This window comes from Aethalodelphis obliquidens, unplaced genomic scaffold (genome assembly GCF_003676395.1).
Source record: "Aethalodelphis obliquidens isolate GAN/ISIS:26980383/991018 unplaced genomic scaffold, ASM367639v1 scaffold10, whole genome shotgun sequence".
NCBI classification, from domain to species: domain Eukaryota; kingdom Metazoa; phylum Chordata; class Mammalia; order Artiodactyla; family Delphinidae; genus Aethalodelphis; species Aethalodelphis obliquidens.
The window spans coordinates 44,259,068-44,277,666 of record NW_020837954.1 but is presented as its reverse complement, the minus strand read 5'-3'; the positions used below and the strand labels follow the sequence as shown (position 1 = coordinate 44,277,666).

Below are 18,599 nucleotides of genomic sequence, written 5' to 3'. Positions count from 1 at the left end.
TCTCCTCGCAAGTTCTCTTTCTGTAGTCCAGGTCATATAGCTCTCTACAAGAACATCAGTGTACACAAATTGAAAAGCCTGAGGGTGAAGAGTTAAATCACACACACACACACACACACACACACACACACACACAAGCTGTATTCTGTATGAAAAGCTCAACAAAAACTACAAGTCCATCTGTCAGAGAAAGCGTCCTCTCGCTGAATAGGAAGTGAGATGGAGACCCGAAAGAGTAATTCCAAGAGCCAGTTATTTTTCATGGGGCCGGGAACTTCATGGTCATTGCCAATAGAAACTTATTGCCATATATAAAGGGCAGTGACTCCTCTCTTTGTAAATATTATGAAATACCAACCACTAGCTTGAATGTAATATAAACTACATTTGTTCAATGTGTGAAGCTTTTTCTTCTGCAGAAGGTCCATGTAGGTAAAAGCCGGCCTAATCAAGAAATAGCTATTCCCTGGAAACAGGAATGTCAAAAGCAGCCGGTTCTCAGATGGAGGTCAAGAACTGAACAGAGAATATTTATAGCCGGCCACTCAAGCAGAGAATAACTGTAACAACAACGTCCTCTCCCATTTATGACACTTTACAGTTTACTAGAGAGCATTTTTGTATTCATTATCTCATTTGGAAAAATAGGCCAAGTCCACTCAGAACTGTAGGAAGTATCCCAGCACCAAAGAGCATGTGGCCCTCTGCCCTCAGAGGGAAAATACTCACAAAATCAAAATAACTGCATCTTCTCTTGTGCTGAAAAACAGTAACTAAAAAACTCTCTTGCATACCCAATTTGAAAGCAACATCCCATGACCGCAGTTAGTGGTGAGCTACATGCAGTAAACACAACCGAAAAAAGGGGAGTCTGGAAAAGAAAGACAGTAACTGCTTACTAAGAAACCAGACTTTTTTTTTTCTTTATTTTTTGATTGTTCTTCAAGCACTGAAACGTATAGGAAGGGGCCTACTTTGTCCTTTTGTATCCAGAAATATCAAAAACAGACAAAAACTCCAAAAAGCATCATGACCCTGGCTCTATTTTATAACATTTGGAAGAAAATGAACTTGACAATGAAATTTAGAGCCCTAGTAATGAAGACAGAGAGATCTGAAGTAGCAAAAAGAGAAGGCAGAAAAGAAACGCTCAAGTCCAGATCCCATTCTGCCAGATGACTTCCCTGCCAAGGACGATATCCCTACCTAACAGGTGAAAGGATTATCCCTCAGGCAGTGATTCCCAACTGTGGTTTCAGACAACCACTAGGGGACTCCAAAAATCTCAAAGAATATGGCAAAATTTCAGAACATAATTTTAATCCCACCAATTTATGGAGGACTAATGTACCCCAAAGACTGAGTGTAGGAATGGTTGGAAATCACCTCTCTGGGAACTAGGCAACAGTACAGTCTTACTTTGAAACATGAAGAGAAAGTAACTTCTCACATTTCTCATTCCCCTAGAGAAAAAGAGATCCTACTATATAACATTAGGGAAGAATATTTGATTTTAAAAAAAGGGTATTCAACTGATGTCACAGCCTCCTCACAGAATTAATGAAGGAGGAATCCATCTGGTCAGAAATTAGAATGGCTGTTTTGAAAAAAGAGTGAGCCTATTTTTTTCCCTGCAGTTAACACGTCAGCAAGTCAATCAAGCTTTCTATTAACTGAGCATCTACTATGAAAAGCAAAACAAAACATGGACAAATTAGCTACTGCTTAAAGATGCCCTCAGACCTTGCTTAGAAAATGGTAGCTACCTGGTGTTACTTCAGGTCAAAAAAGAAGCAACGGCAGAGTTAGCAATTCCTCTGTGGTGGGTTACTTTTTAAGACTACAAATTCCTCACCTGAACTCTTTTCTCTCTAATTTTCTTCCCACATCAGGTTGACCCCTTCATTCTTTACCTGAACTTGACTTTATTCCCATCCTCCACTTAGAACAAAGTCAAACTCCTCCCCCCTCTTCCTACCAGCTGCCCCCCATGTCTTTCATATCAAAAAAAAAAAAAAAAGGAAGGAAATGGGGAAGGAGAGGTAAAAAGATAACCCATTTTGAAGGAATGAGAATGAGGATTGGGAGACCAACTGTAAATGACTTATCCAAATCCTTTTGGAGAAAAGATTACATTGGAATCTTATCTGAAACAAACAAACAAAACCCTATCAAACTATCTTTGTGAAGGAGTAGTGAACTTAACAGAATCAGGAACCCACTGATAAAGAGACAGTGTTATAACATGTTAAGAGTCAAAGTAGCAAATTAAAAAATAGGGAGGTTTCTTTACTTATAACTTTAGCATTGGGTCTGAGAATAAAATAAATAAATTTGAAATAAATCTGAAGTAAATCTAATGAGGTTATGCAAGAAAATCAACTGATACACACCCCCAGCATTGTGAATACAAAGACCACAGTTCAGAATGTTAAACACGATCATGCAAAGTCTAAAAGTCCCATGAAGCCACTCATAAGTAAAACAGGCAGAAGAGATAGGATCACTATTTATCAATGATAATATTTTGAAAACAAATTAAAATTTGCTTTCTTCAACCATTTAAATGCAAAGATCTTAATTTGATGCCTAAAACTAAAAACACACTATAACAACCAGGAATCAAAGTTTGAGTGTTTTCCAACAATACAAAATTATAAAATAATTTAAAACTGGACGCTATTTGACTAATATAATTCAAATCAGTCTCTCAGTGGAAGAGAATAACGTCGCAAAAGTGGAATCCCGCATGCTGTTGCTGTCTAAAGAATCTTCAAAGACAGTGCTGTGTTCTTACTAACATTAACAGCTGCTGAAACAACAATTCTTTTAGAAACCCTCATTTTCTTCCAGGGGTGCAGTTTGCCAAAGAATCCCAGGCTAAAATCTAAATGGACACAGGGCCAAAACTGAGTGATAACACAAAATTCAGATTTCATTTAAAACAACTTTTACACTCTTTCCTTGGAAGAGAGGACAAAGGACAAAGCTCTCATCATTTGCTCTGTTTACACCACAAAGGCTTCAGGACAATAAACTCTGGGGCTGATTACTGGCCAACTGGTTGAAGTGCATCCCTGCTCACAGAGAATGTTTCTGTTATGGACAGACACTTAAAAGAAGCCCTCTGGAAGCTAAGAGGGCTGTGGCATACATACCAAGTTATTTTGAGCCTCAGAGAAAGAGGCCAGCAAACAAATCCTCAGAAACAATCAAAACACCACAAAGGGCAAATAGTTTCAGATCCAGGGAGATGTCTGTTGCTTCCTTGTGGTGTGATGATTTGAAAACCAGACAATAACCGGACTTACTGTAAACTGAAGCATGAAGTGGGATAATGGAGATGTGAGTCAGAGCAGAGTTCCCTGTGCGTTGCAATGTTGCATTGTTTAAGTTACGGGACAGGGGAGGGAGCAGAGAGGAAGGGTACATCAGACAGAATGAGGCAGGGGACAGATACACCATATCAAAAACAAGTCCAGGAGGGACCCCGAATTCAACTACCCTTGGAGAATTACCGAATGCAGCCTTCGGTCACTTGCCTTTTTTCTCCTATCTTTCTATCAGGGGAACGGAGACGTTTCTTTTAAAGATACAGTACTCCTCTTCCTATATAACGGCTTACTTTATAAGACTCCCTCACTTAAAAACAAACAAAACAAAACCACAGGTCTACATAGAGGAGTATACCCTACACCAAAAATCTCTCCCTAAAATGGTTAAAAACAAAAGCTAACCAGAATAGGCCAGAGCCCAGCTTCCCTTTAAAAAGGCTCCCTCTTTATCCTATGATGAAATGTCAACAACCTCTTGATATAAATACTTGAAGTTCAGATGATATTATGTTTAACACATTCCATATACAGGTATTTAAGAATTTCTGGGTGCCACCACCCAGGTTAGTCCTTCCTTAATAACTGGTGTGGGTCCCCCTGCGCCACCCTTTTAATGGTGCGCTCTGTGTTCTGTGAGAACACATTATTAGCTCATGTTAACCACAGCTACTTCTGGGTGGTAAAATCACAGATGCTTTTCATTTTCATCTTCATTTTATGTCTGGCTGTACTTTCCACATTTTCGTAGGTATGTATTGTTTTTGGAAGTTATTTTTTAAATTTGGGAGGAACGGAGTGTTTTCCGGAGGTTTTCTGGATACTTCAACCAAATACAACCAAATGGATATTACTCCAAATGATTAGCAAAATACAATAAAAGAACAGAATTTTAGCCACAATGAATGCTGGGCCTTGGCTTGAATCTTTATAACCAACAAGCTCCACGCATTTGCAGAGTGAATAGATGTACACTGATGTCTCCATCTTTAAAATGAGGACACTGGGCTTCCCTGGTGGCACAGTGGTTAAGAATCCGCCTGCCAAGGCAGGGGACACAGGTTCGAGCCCTGGTCCGGGAAGATCCCACATGCCGCGGAGCAACTAAGCCCGTGCACCACCACTACTGAGGCTGTGTACCACCGGTACTGAAGCCCACGCGCCTAGCACCCATGCTCCGCAACAAGAGAAGCCACAGCAATGAGAAGCCCGCGCACTGCAACGAAGAGTAGCCCCCACTCGCCGCAACTAGAGAAAGCCCACGCACAGCAACAAAGACCCAATGCAGCCAAAAATACATAAATAAAATAAATTTATTATTTTTATAAATGAGGCCACCATGCAGTAATAAAATGGGAATACCATCAAATTTTCAAGATGGGGCCAAATATTCAGACAGAAGTAGGGACAGCTGGTCTGTCTTCACACACTGTTTAGCAGAGTTTTCCAGAGTACAGAGCGGGTACCTACCGGTACAGATCAGATTAATTCTATTTAATTGATTTGAGAAGAAAATTAAAAAAAAAAAACAAAAAACAAAGAGGGTGGGAAGCTTTCGCCAGGGATTAGCATTCATTTAGAAAACTGAGATTTCATTTCCACAAAGTTAGAAGGCATCTGCTACTGAGGGGATAAGATATCATCAAGCATAAAACTCCAGATATTTCTACACTCCTTAAGAACTTTGGAATTCTTGACCTGGCCTGTCACTGCACCCACTGACGAGAGGTATTGACTGCCGTGGAAGAAATAATTCACACAATGTAATCTAGAAGCCATAAAGTGATGGTAAATTCCCACTAGATTTAAACTTTTCACGCCCAGTCTGTTTAGGTGTTGGCTAATGACCCAATTATTTACACAATATGCAAACTGAGGGCCATAAGTTTTCGTGATTTGTATTTGGTACTGAAGCATGGTCTCTTGGCTCCTAATTGCAAAAAGAGATTAAGTGAGAGGTATTAAACAAGTCCTTACACAAACAGGATCAAAGTTCTTCATAAACAGGCACCTTTTTAAACACAGCCTAAATTGCTAATATGAAGGTCTCTAAGATTTATATCAGGGAAAAGAGCTTAACTAACCGTGTAATAAGGAATTTTATCAAGGGTGTTCACTGACATGAAATACTTTATCAATCAGTTTCTTAGAAACTCATTCTAAAATCTTTCAACTTAATTCAGCAGATGTGCTAACCATAATTTTATAATTTGAACACCTGATTTTCCAAAATGAACATGACAGTGTATAACAAATAGCAATGACCCAGACCAGCAAAGACAACCCAACTCACGTGCTTGTGCACATACACCCACAGGCGCAAAACAGCAGTCACGCCTGCAAAACACAAAATTACACAGAGAGCTATGGTTTTCTTCTACTTCCTGTCAAAAGATGCATTCCTCTGAGAGGCCCACTCACAGATATTCCAATGTGAAAACAAAGATTTATCCACGTATTAAAAAGTCAACTCACATTACAAGTTGAAAATCTGGTCTTTGGGCTACTGACTGGCTAAGTCTGCTTGTCTTTTTCTCTTTAGAGCAGAAACAATAAGATGTTAAGTGCTGGGCAAGATTCCCTAAGGCACCATCAGAGAAAACCCGTAGGAAAACAAAAAACAAAAAACCTCATTAAAAGGCTTACTTTCTATCTAAGAAAAGTCTTCATTTTATCTTTATCCCCAAATGACTTACAAATGTCCTCCACTTTAGAATGAATATGATTATTTTAATGTTTTGTACTAAAATAAATTGGAACAAAGCGAACTTATGATTCAGTGAAGACCAAAAAAAGACTTTCACCCACTTCATTGCCAGGTAACTGACAGGTGTCAATAAGTCAGAGAAGAAAAGGATATCAAATTCCATCCTAAATATGAGAGACACTGATGAGTGGTTCAAGTTATAAGATGCAAAACGCACACAATATAAACTTCCAGGATTCCCTCCTGCGTCAACCATGCTGCAGGAGTTAAGCTGAGACTCTCGGCAGCAAGACAGCCCCTGGGGGAGACCAAACTGGAGCTGAAGACAGGCAACCACTACTACCCCTTCACAAAGGAAAGGCTAGAAAGCGCGGAGGAATGTTCTAAAACAGACCCGCAAAACCCAAATTGCTTACAAATGTCAAATGTTCCACTGCTTTTCACTCTATCTAGGGAAGAAATGTGCTTTCACAAATGGGTACATACCCATCTTCAAACTCAAAGAACAAGTCTCCCTTTCTAGTTCTTTCAATCAGAATAAAGAGTGGAAAACATTTAGTAGCATTCTGGATAATTTGCACCAATTTAGATGATTCATGTATTGCTTCCCCAGACTAAATGGTCTATGGCTAGTGATTTCAAGTCAACAAGGGTGCGGAATGTAAGACCTAATTACAGATCTGGGTCACTGTCTAGAAGTTCCCTCAGCCCAGTGGAGCATCCCCCAAAGGGCACCATTTCATTTTGAGGCATAAAAATAAGCCAAGTCTACAGATCCCTTTACATAGGAAATAAATGAGAAGACATCCTTCCACAAGAAATAAAAATATCAGTTCACTGAATTGATCTTTCAAAGAAAAACGTCAGTAGTCTTTTTCCCTTAAAAAACAACACTAAAGTTTTTGAAACAAGAATATGGAAATAAAATTCATTACAGGATTATAGCTTAAATATCTTGCATTTCTTGTCTATATTTGGCCTGCTGTACAAATGGCATTCCATTTGCAGTCTGGTCATCTCCCAATGCAAAAGATTTACTAGCTCTTTTCATAGGGGCCTCACTGATTGGGTGTTTCCATTTGATGGTTATAATCTTCTAGCATTGGCAACATTTTAATTTATGATCCTGGGCCCACAATGAAGGAAAAAACCTAAAGACAGTTACATTTAAATAAAATTAAAAGAAGGATTCATTTTTGTAACAACAGAAAAATGCATGCACAAAGCACCAAAACCCAAAACTGGATTTCTACAAAAGATGTCATTGAGTCTGTAGTGTGGATACAATCTATATGAATTAAGGGGAAAAAAACCTTTTGGGTTTACTGTTTTTTTCACATGTTAAACATTTAAGCGATGGGACTTCCCTGGTGGCGCAGTGGTTAAGAATCCGCCTGCCAAGGCAGGGGACAGGGGTTCGAGCCCTGGTCCAGGAAGATCCCACATGCCGCAGAGCAACTAAGCCGGTGCGCCACAACTACTGAAGCCCACGCGCCTAGAGCCCCGTGCTCCGCAACAAGAGAAGCCACCGCAATAAGAAACCCGCGCACCGCAACGAAGAGTAGCCCCCACTCACCGCAACTAGAGAAAGCCCGCGTGCAGCAACGAAGACCCAACACAGCCAAAAATAAAATTAAAAAAAAAAATTTAAGCAAAAAATAACACCCTGAAAAGAAAAGGAAATCCTCTTCTGATTGTCATAAATCTTTCTCTGACATTTTATCTGTAATTACGCTCCCAAATTGAGAGGATTAATGATCTCTGAGTGGAAATGACTATTCAGTCTGTGGAGGCAACATTCCAAACAAGAACCGGGGGAGACGACTCCTCAAATGGCAAAGAATGGGTGTTTTGAATGCAGAAGTTAAATGACCTAAGAAATGTTTCAGACAAGGATGCTACAAAATCGTCTCCAAGACTCAGGCTGGGGCACAAAAGGAAATAATGAGATACTACAATTCAAAGTACCGTGCTTCATAATCTGTTCATAGGAGTGGATGCCTCCTCTATTACTGCTGCCACAAGGCGGAAACAAATTTAGGAAGTACATGAGGCAACTCTGTCAGTATGATGGCTAACTGTCAGAGTGCAGAAGAATGCAGTTTTACCCAAGTTTGCCAAAAGCATGCATTATGACCACACAATGAATGGAGCTATTTATATGAAAAAGTAACCAACACACTCTGAAAAGCTCACTGATGACACAGTAGGTCCTGTACATGCCAAACCGTCACAGGAGTGCAGGCGCGGGTGTGAACTCAGCAGCAGACCAAGCACCAGACTCCAGAAGATAAGCGTGTTGATGAAACTCATCAGCCACTGAAAATCTAACCCATTTCATTATGGATCACCAAGATGCCTAGCGACAGATCTTCGGACAAGTATCTGAGAACACATTCATAGCTTCCTTCTGTGATCCTGAATTTCTTCTCAAATTCTTTGTGATCTTAAACAACAAATACACGCACAGTATCTACGTTTACCTGAAGTGAAAAAGCATACAAAAACCATCCTACACATACGTGGTAAAAGCACAAACAAATGCATGAGAAGAACAGAGATCAAAACCAGGAAAGAGGTTCCTCAGAGGCGGAGAAAGGATACTGTTATGAGGGAGGATGGCCGTAGGTTTTTAACTGTTCCATAGGATTGGTAAACATTCTATTTGTCTAGAGTGTTGTAGCAGGACACATAATAAATATTTGTTATATCGTCCCTTATGCAGTTTCTGTATTGAAGTACTCACGGTAATTTTTGAAGAACAAAAGCAAACAAGGAATTAGAAGTCTGGTATAGACTGTTCTAAGAAAACACAAGGGACAGCTCCACACTGTTAAATATATACCTATAGAAGGGGATGGTTTTCAGGTCAGCAGTCTAAGACCCTTTTCAGCGTTCACAGCCCAAGTGGGTTGATTAAAAGGCAAAACCTCCAGGGAAAGGAAAGACAGAATCCGAAAGCAATGTATTTCATTCTCATGTCTTTGAATATGAAATCACTGCCTGTGAATTGTTCAGAATGAAGAGGGTGCCCTCCACAGCAACACATCCTGTCAGGTTAGTTTAACAGTATGAGTTTGCCTCCCTTTGCAACTGCTCCCACATTCCCCAGGGAGAAACGAATGGAGTACTAAAAACAAATGGAGATGAAGTGAATCACCTAGGGTCTTTTGGCTCCCAACTCAAACTGGCTTAAACAGAAAGGAAATGTTACTGGCTCACATGCTTGGACTTCTGGAGGAGAAACTGCCTTCAAGGCTGGTTCCTCTGTCCTCCACTCTGTGTGACTTCCTGCTTGGCCTGGAGCCACACCAGACCTCACACCAGCGCAAAACAACATCCAGAAGAAGAGAGGCAGAGGCAGGCTCTTCCGGTAGCTCTGTTTGAAGTATGAGAAGACTTCTGCCAGAAGCTCCCGGCAAACTTACTTTGGAGTCTCCTTGGCTAGAGCAGGATTAGAGAACCATTCTTGAAGCCAGGCCGCTGGCCAGTGAATGCCCACCACTGGCTGATGCCTCCTCCCCGATGAGTTAATCATGCGTGGACACAGCAGGGATGGGACTGCCCCTCACCAGGGCCCACCCTGGAGCTGTGGTCAGCTCCTCAACCCCATAACATGGCGGGGGTGGGGGGGGCTTGTGATGGTGGGGTAGATGAGATGCATAACATGGATTCAATCCTAATGTCTACTCACTAGCATTTACAGGGAAAGGCCTGAGCCATTCTGTGTTTATCAGAAGATTAAATAAATCATAATCGTGATATATTTGTACATATATAAAGCTAGAGATGCAAAACTCAGATGACCAAATCAATTACTTCCTTTGAGAAAAGCAGATTTTGTTTGGCTGCACCGCCCTCCTTACAGGACCTTAGTTTCCCAACCAGGGATTGAACACAAGTCCACGGCAGTGAAAACGCTGAGTCCTAACCACTGGACTGCCAGGAACTCCCGAGAAAAGCAGATTTTTAAAAACTTTGTTCCTACACCTCCACTGCTCCAATGAGAAATTTAAAGACAGAAAATTAACACTTTATAAAGCACGTAGGTCATAGGAAGTATGGTATAGTACTTACTATATTCTTGTGCCATAGCTACAGAAATTCAGATAATAGCAACCACATTAACAATGTATAACCTGAAAAAAAGAATAAAAATAGTTAAGTACAGAAGACATTTCATTAAAAACAGTTGCATAACTTTGACAAGTCTTATTTTTTTCCCTGAAAGAAATAAACCAGTCTTTTTAAAGTAAGCAGCTGAACTTAAATTAAAAATGAGAAAAATATCTGCAGTATAAAAATTCTTCTATCTTCAAGTTATAATTATCTGCATCTTTTGTAGATCTGACCACCACCAAACAAACAAAGAAAATACATTTTAAGCAAGGAAAATTGCCCTGGACTGCTATTTATAAAACGGAAACAAAAGCAATTATTAAACGGACCTCAAAACCCATGTCATCTAACCTCTACAACACACATCCAACCTACTGAGTTCAACGCAACTTAAAGCTAGATAAATCAGCTTCAATTTCTAAATTCCTAAACTCAGAGATCTGAGGAAACAGTCCCCAGAAAAAAATGCACGTATCTGATTCAAATATTTGACTCTGCATTTTAATAAAACCTTTGAATATTCAGCATACCTTGAAATGCTAAAGAAACACAGCCAAAGAACTGGGGACTCTAAGACACTGGAATGTCTTTTAATATTCAAAAGAGAAAGGTCTGTCCCTATCCAGACCTCAGGACAAATAACAATATGGCAAGTCACACTCTTAATTCAGAAGGAGTTTAAAAACATAAAACTCTAACCATGGCTGCTTGGTGTTTCCTGGGGATGGTGTGCCTTGGCAAGGCTGAGGATAGTAACCGGCCATCAATCTACGAATATCATGTCTAACTTCACTTTCCTCAGTGTATGTAAGATTCAGCCATGTTGTTGGCATTAGTTATGGTCTTCAGAAGAAGAGAAAACTTTTCCTCTACCCTCTTGTATTCAATTCCTGGGGACTTGCAAATTCAACTGACGAAGACAAATTAATAAGAGAAGAGGCATATGTTTCTTTATTGATGTTAATGTTTTTACATGCATGGAGATGCCATGGAACAATGAGAACCTAAAGTGGCAGTTAGATCCAGGGGCTCATACGCCATTCTAACAAAAGGGCAATAAATAGTGGAGAAGTGACTAAACAAAGGAAAAAAGGGGGTTAGGCTCCTAAGGATGAGAAATTGTGGGAAGGTGACTAGGAAATGTATGGGAGATAAGAATTATTGAGTAAGATTTGTTACACAGACTCAAGTGTCATTCTCTTCTTCCTGGTATGGCAGATGGGGTGCCCTGCTTACACCCCAAATTTATGCCCTGCTTTACAAATGGAAATTTACAAATGGAAAATTTACAAATGGAAATTTATGCCCAGCTTTCTGGAAGAAAGGGGGAGGGCAAAAAGCTCTTCCTGTGTCTGATGTTTTTAGACTTCCTTCAGTCCAAAATAATTTTCATGCCAAAGTGGCATATTTTGGGGTGGCATATTCTGATCCCCTTCATGTTCATAAAAATAAAAAAAAACAAAAGCACTATTAAAATAGAAGTGCAAGTCTCAGAAAAGAAGATATATTTGCAATATATAAATCCAGCAAAGGACTCATTAGAATATAACAAACTCCGACAAAACAAGAAAAAGACAGGTCACCCAAACAGGATATGAAAAATGGCCAACAAGCACATGAAAAGGTGCTCAACGTCATTCATTACCATGGAAATACAAATTACAAACCACAAATGAGATCAAATTACATGCTCATCCAAATGGCTCATATGCAAATATCTGACAATACCAGGTCTTAGGATGTGGAGCAATTCAACTCTCATGTGCTGCTGTGGGAGTGTGAACTGGAAAACTGCTCGGCAATATCTAATAAAGCAGAACATAAACTGTGGCCTAGCAATTCCACTCCTGGGGAAATACCTTCTAGGAATGCATATACACAGGTCCTAAAGACACATATATTTAACGAAGCATTAATTGCAATAGCCAAGACTCAGTAACAAATAAACTGTGGAATATTCATATAATGAACACTACACAGCAGGGGGTCAATCAATTTTTTCTGCAAAGGACCAGACAGTAAATATTTTAGGGTTTGCAGGCCAAACGGTCTCTGTGCCCTGTTACAACTACTCAACTCTGCCACTGGAGTGCAAAACTAACCACAGACAATATGTAAATGAATGGGTGTGGCTGTGCTCCAATAAAACTTTATTTACAAAAACAGGCAGTTTGCATACTACACAGTCATGAACATAAATGAACCATAAATGATTCAACAACACAGATGAATCTCACAAACTTAATGTCGAGACAAAGAAGCCAGACACATGACAGAATGTACCATATGATTTTATTTTATAAAGTTCAAAAGGAGGTAAAACGATGTAAATCAGGATAGTAGTTATCTTTTAGAGGGGGCAGTAAAGCCTGGGGGGAAGGAAGAATTCTGGCAGGCTAGTAATACTGGGTTCCCTGGTTTGAATGGTGGTTTTCCGGTTATACTCAATTAGGAAAATTCATCAAAGTGCTCCTTTATGACACATTTGTCTCTATATGTGTAACACTTGAATAAAAAAGTGATATATTTTCAATTTTTATAAATAAAGAATATGGGCCAGTAAGATAAGTGAATGATTTCTCAAAGCTCACTAGCCCCGGACATCAGACACTCGATGCAGTAGCTGCAGCTCTGTACCCTGCTAAGCCCGGTCCAGAAACAACACCCCCGCCCCTTTGCTTAGTGTGACATCTACATTACAACTAAACCTCTGTGCTGAGTAGCAGGTAGGACTTTGGAGAATGAGCTATGATTAAATAGAACACACAGGCAGGAAGAGAATGCAATACAGAGGGAGAGAGGGAAGTAACAGATGGTGCATGAAGAGACTGGTGGAAATAAGCCCCTACATTTTAACATAATCTGCTGAATAATCTATACAGAATACAAAGTAAAGTAAGCAGCTTAGAAACACAATGTGGAAGGTTACTAAACTTGTCTTTTGGACAATAATAATGACATTTTAAAAGCTGACTAGTGCTCCTGAAAGACCGTTGAAAGGATTTTGTTTCCAGTACAACAACTTCTTCCAATCTAACAGGTTAAACGGGCAGCAAGCTTCAGCTTTCAAATGAAAAGGCAAATCGGACAGATAATATAGTCTTGACTTTTTAGGTCTGCATATTTTAAACAATTTCTATACCCTGGTTTCACCTCATCCCTCTATACTGTGTCCGAAAATTTAATTAGATATTGTGACTTCCCAGGGATCACAGGAAGCCATTAAATTACCAAGGTTGTGCCCAAATATATGAGGAGAGGCAGAAAATACAAAAATGCCAAACAAGATCATGGGCATCACATTCTATTAATATGGGCTTATATCATGAGTGAAATAAAGAGAGAAAGAGTAAAGAAAAAGTGAAAAGAACTGACATCCACTCACTATACTGTATTCACTGTATAACTGATAAGTGCAAGAAACTGAACTAGATGCTAGAAATCCAAGGACAAAGTTCCTGTCTTTAAGAAGCTCACAGTTATAAAGAAAATGAAAAGCCTATGCATCAATAATTTAAATCAAATGTCACAAAAGTTACACGATATTTACAAGTGCTATAGAGCTATGAATTAACAGAAGAGAATTACTAAATGGAGGAGTGAAATGCAAATGAGGAGAGATGGGTGAGGAAAGGAAGTCTTTACCTAGTAGGTAAGAGTTGAAATGGGTTTTTTTTTTGTTTTTTTTTTTTGCTGTACGCGGGCCTCCCACTGCTGTGGCCTCTCCCGTTGCGGAGCGCAGGCTCCAGACGCACAGGCTCAGCAGGCATGGCTCACGGGCCCAGCCGCTCTGCGGCATGTGGGATCTTCCCGGACCGGGGCACGAACCCATGTCCCCTGCATCGGCAGGCGGACTCTCAACCACTGCGCCACCAGGAAAGCCCTAAAATGGGTTTTGAATGATTAAAGATGGGCAAGACAAGAAAAGGAACAGAGCATTATTCCAGGCAGAGGGAGAGAATATGCAAAGGCATGGAGGCATGAATGAGCCACTCATGCTTGAGGAATAAGAGGAAATCTGAGGCTTCTAGAACATGGTGTATAAGGACAAGCTAAGACTGAGATGATGGAGGGACTTGTCAATTATACTAGGTTCAAATTTTATCCTACAGGCATTATGGAACCATTCAGGTGGGAACTGGGGGAATGAGAATGGAATACAAAGAATAGAGGGGGAGTGATAGGTCTCCAGATATATCTTCTTGCATAGTTTTGACATTTATAACCATAGTACTGTTAAACAAAATAAAAAGGTAAACAATCAAAATCAAACAGTATGTGAAGGTAACTCAAAATGAAACACATTCAGTAATAAGGGAACTGCATTACAAAGGTACAAGTAACCACACTTAACTGAGTACAGAAGAAAATAACTAACCTAACCGCTTTGGAAGCCAGTATCTTGACTATATACTCTGAGACTAGAGAAAAAACAAAGAAAGGAATGTGAAAGACCAGAATGAACTGTATGGTATCAGACTGGAATCAGAGATATCATGGTTTTTAATATATTTCAGTAGATAATAGATATTGGTAGAGGCAGGTATGTGTAGCTCTGTCCTCTGACAAAGACTAGGAGCAATGATACCCCTGTAGCAATGAGCACATGTAGCACCCAAATACTGGCTTCTAAACACCATCCTCCAATAAGGGGAACCAGGACTACTTAGAGAAATGTCTGGCTGCAAAGCTAGGAAAGGGAAAGTACCAGATGAACCTAGAACATTTTGTGGTACAACAAAGTAAGGAGTGCTCAAAAAAGATAAGGATTTATCAAAAGGACTGGAACTAACCTGAAGGGGCCAAATCTGAGCAAAAAAATTAAAAAATTATATTAATACATTTTAATTTATAGGATAAAACAAATACCCGTGAGTCCATATCGATAAAAATTAAGTAACTGAATACACAAATAAATGGGCAAGAAGGCCAAGCTCTTTCTTGTAAGAGAATTTCAATTAATAAGTGTAGAGAAGAATGATGGAAATAGAAAAACCACCATTTGACAAACAGCACAGATTAAAGAAGACAAAGGAAATAAAACAACTAAATGCAATGTTGGATCCTAGACTGGATCATGGTCCAGACATAAATATTAGTGAGATAGGTAATAAAATATGAATAAGGTCTGTAGCTCAATTAACATTACCGTATGAACGTGAATTTCCTGATTTTGATAAGTTTACTATAGTTATATAAGACATTAGCATTTTGGGAAGGTTGGTGAAGGGTATGTAGAAATTAACCTATTTTTGCAACTTTTTTTTTTTAAGTCTAAAAGTATTTCAAAATGAAAAGTAAAAAATAAAAGAAAGAAAGAAAGAGAGATAAAAGAAAAGAAGGAAGACATGAGAGACTGTGAGTTACAATCATCTTAATCTAAAACCTGGCTTCAGGCCCTCTTCTCTCTGTGCCAAATATTAAAGCTAATAGTTTTTTCTTTTTTAATGTATATATATATACATAAATGTATAAATGAGAAGCTTGCAAGTAATGAACAAATAGAATATTGTAAATAACTAAACAGAACTGAAAAAAGAACTGAATAGAATTTTAGAACTAAAAATATGATAATAGAAGTTTACAAAAAATTAATGGTACTTCCCTGGTGATGCAGTGGATAAGACTCTGGGCTCCCAAAGCAGGGGGCCCAGGTTCGATCCTTGGTCAGGGAACTAGATCCCACATGCATGCCACAACTAAGAGTTCACATGCCACAACTAAGGAGCCCACGAGCCACAACTAAGACCCAGCACAACCAAATAAATAAATAAATATTAAAAAAAAAGATCTCTACATTTTTAAAAAAAATTCATTAGGTGAATAAATTACATTTGGACACAGATGAATAATGGAACAGGAACTGGAAGACAGATCTAAAAAAAACCATCTAGAATGCTTCCCAAATGGAGAGATGCAACCATAAAGGTGACATTAAGAGACACGGATGGTAGAGTGAATAGGTCTAACATTCACCTAAGAGGAATACTAGAGAAAGATAATGGAGAGAATCAATACTGTAAATGACACCACTCCTTGAATCCAGAAAGGCCAACGAACAACAAGCAGGGGGAAGAGCAATACTGAGGGACGTCAGAGTAAAACTGCAGAACACTAAATAAAAAGCAATCTTAAGAGCAGCAAAGAGAAAAGAGAATCACCTACAAATGAACACCAATTACGATGACTCTTGATTTCTCAACAGCAACAATGGAGCCCAGAAAAGGACTACTATCTTCAGTGACCTAACAGAGATAACAATCAACCTGGAATTCTATAACTAAAGACGATTCCTTCTAGAACAATAAACATTTTCAGCCAAACAAAACCGAGAGTTTACCATCAGCTGACACACTAAATTATAAAGGAAATGACCTTTGCACAGAAGTAAAATGATACCGGATAGAAGATCTGAAAGGCAAGAATGAATGATGACCTCACAAAAGACAACAAAGAGATGAAAGATGCTCAATTTCATTAGTCATCAGAGATACACAAGTTAAAATCCCCAGTGTGGTACCACTACATACCCACTGGAATAGCTAAAATTAAAAGCCATGTTGACAAGGATGTGGAGCAAACAGCACTTCCCTTATACCTTTGGTAGGAGTGTTAACTGCCCACCTGAAAAACCGTTTGGCGGTATCTACTAAAGATGAATGTATGCATACATTATAACTCTGCAATTCAATTCCTAGGTATATAGCCAACATAAACAGACACATGTGTGGCAAAAGACACGAACAAGGATGTTCACAGCAGTGCAATTCATAACAGCCCAAAACTGAAAACAACTCCAGTGTGTATCCATAACCGAAAGAAAAAATAACCGATGAATTCATATAATGGAACGCTGCAGTTAGAAAAAATTTAATACCTGCAACAACATGAATATATAATGCTGAGAGAAAGAAGCCATATACAAAAATACATGCTATATGATTCCTTTCATATAAAGTACAAAACCAGGCAAAATTAATCATCAATGATTATAATTTGAAGTCAGAACAGGCGCTTTTAGAGTGACAGACTGTTCAATTTCTTGATCTGAGTGCTGGTTACATAGACAAGTTCAATTTTTGAAATTTATTGATCTGTCCACATATGATTTGTCACCTTTCTGTATGTATGTCATAGTTCAGCACAAATTTATTTAAAAGCAGAATGAATGATGAGCAAAGATACTGGCAGGAATATTACAGAAGAAAACTCTGTGTTCTTCTCATTGCAACCCACCAGGTGGCATACAATTTTCATTTGTATTATTACTGATGATGTTCACATTGATGAACTGATTAAGGTGGTATCTGCTAGTCTTCTCCACTGTAGAGCTACTTACACTTTTCCTCTTGGTAGTTAGTAAGTATTTCTTAGGGAGGTACTTTGAAGCTATGTACATATACTGTTCCTCATCAAGATTTCAATTAATCAATCCATTCATTCTTACATTTATATTATTCATCCAAGTATTCAGTGGGTTATAATATATTATTATTATGGTTTCCTATAATCCATTATTACCAATCAGCCCAGATTGGGCCAGTGGAAACCCCTTCAAGATGGCTTCTAGGTCATTTTGACATGACCTCATCATTTTGGGAGCACTCCCTTACTTTCTAAAACTAGATGTTTCAGTCTCATTTTGTACTTTCTTAACATTTCTCCAAGGAGCCCTGGTTCCTTTTATTAGAGAGTGGTATTCAGAAATCAAGATCCAAGGTGGCATCAAGATGGCAGCGTAGGAAGATCCTGAGCTCACCTCCTCCCATGGACACATCAAAACTACAACGACATACAGAACAACTTTCTCTGAGAACCACCTGAAGACTAGCAGAATAGCTCATCTACAACTAAGGAAATTAAGAAAAAGCACATCAAGATGGGCAGGAGGGGCAGAGACACAGTCTAGTCAGAACCCACACCCCCAGTGTGACAACCCACAAGCAAGAGGGGATATCACTAATATGGAAGTCCTCCCTAAAGAGCAGGGGGGCCCTGCACCAGTGAGATGAGCCCCCACAATGTCTGGGTTTGAAAGCCAGCAGGGTCATGTCCAGGAGAGCTGGAGGGCTATGAGAAAAGGGCCTGTGCACAAACTCACTCACTCTAAGTCCCAGTGCAGAGGTAGCAGTTTGAAAAGCATCTGGGCCATACATAAAGGAGATTCAATGACCGATGTTATGGCAAGTGCCAAAGGGGCAGGGATGTGCTGGAACTTCCTCCCAGAATGAAGTTCTGGTGGGTGCCATTTAAAAAAAAAAATTATTTTATCCTCCCTCTACCAAGCTGGCCTGGCACTGGTGGATGCTGTTTGTGACATCTGCCAGGTATCTTACTAGCGCCACTCACCCAGCCCCAGCTTACCCCTGTGGACCTGCTCCAGCCAGCACCCTCCCAAAGTAGCTCTTCTCCCATCACACCGACAGGCGGCCTCTGTCGGG

The 18,599-nt window shown here is 39.5% G+C and overlaps 1 protein-coding gene across 18 annotated transcripts in view; it reads right to left on the bottom strand.

Moving 5' to 3' along the window:
* Positions 1–18,599, bottom strand: part of SIPA1L1 (signal induced proliferation associated 1 like 1) — a 497,889-nt gene that overhangs the window by 188,453 nt on the left and 290,837 nt on the right. For 17 of the 18 annotated variants that reach the window (XM_027111671.1, XM_027111670.1, XM_027111665.1 and 14 more), the window contains one exon: positions 10,117–10,178. The exons of the other annotated variant lie outside the window; for it this stretch is intronic. The gene's annotated coding sequence lies outside the window, so the exon portion shown is untranslated. The remainder of the gene's footprint in view (positions 1–10,116; positions 10,179–18,599) is intronic. 18 annotated transcript variants of the gene reach the window in all.